We start from the raw sequence: 954 nt of genomic DNA, 5'->3' as shown, positions 1-954 counted from the left end.
GTGTTGGCCAGCAGGTTGGCCAGCAGGGGGCGCTGTTGGGCCCCGGATCGCAGGAAAAGCCGAAAATGGAGATTTTTCCCCCCACCGAGGAGGGGAAGGGGAAAAGGGGAAAGAAGGGCGGTTTCTTTCCCACTAAACTCATGCTGTCTGCGACTGGCTGTGCTCAGGACTCCCCTTTTTTCATCGATGAACACAAAACTCTCCGATGAAATCTGAGCAGATTGAGGCTGGAGACAGAGCAACGTGCAGGCAAACCGAGGCTGGAGAGCAGCCAGATGACCAGGTCGAGAGCAAAACGACCTCAGAGCTTTTTCCAACACACACCCCCCTTGCCTCCATTAAGGCAAAAAGTGAAGTGCCACTTTCCAAGGAGAGGAGGGGAGAAAAAAACTCCTCACGCCCCCCCCTCCCCCAGCCCCAGAGAGAGCTGTCAGGCTGGAATGTAGTTCTGCCAACCAGCTCCTTTGGGTAGGTAATCACCCAAGGCAGAAAACTGTCCTCCCCATTCAACATCCCTCCCCCACAGGCAGCAGGGGAAAGAAAATTCCTGTTTGGTTTTTTAGAACAAGTAAACCCATGACACTGGGGAACAAATCCCCCAATGTATATCCCCCCATTTCTACACTGTCATCTCCTTTGAACACTAGGCTGGGCAGTGATTCTTACTGTCATTGGATCTCTGTGAACACAAACGGAGCTGTCCTTGGGGGCTGAATGACTGCAAGGCTCATAAGTGAACATAGCAGTGAGGACTTGTGCTCCACATCCCAGCAGCTGGGCCACAAGGAACTGTGTTACTGGTAAATTTCATTGAATCTGGTGCAGTGCTACAGACAGAGCCCATTCATCCTGGGTTTGATCCTACTAATTTTCTTCCCATCGAAACCCCCTTTCCATGCTTGTTGGGTTTAACAGCCTTTGCAACACCTTGCAAAGCACAATGACACAAAAGAG

This window comes from Corapipo altera, unplaced genomic scaffold (genome assembly GCF_003945725.1).
Source record: "Corapipo altera isolate COAL_440 unplaced genomic scaffold, ASM394572v1 61415, whole genome shotgun sequence".
NCBI classification, from domain to species: domain Eukaryota; kingdom Metazoa; phylum Chordata; class Aves; order Passeriformes; family Pipridae; genus Corapipo; species Corapipo altera.
The sequence above is the reverse complement of the archived record's forward strand: the minus strand, read 5'-3'. Positions refer to the sequence as shown.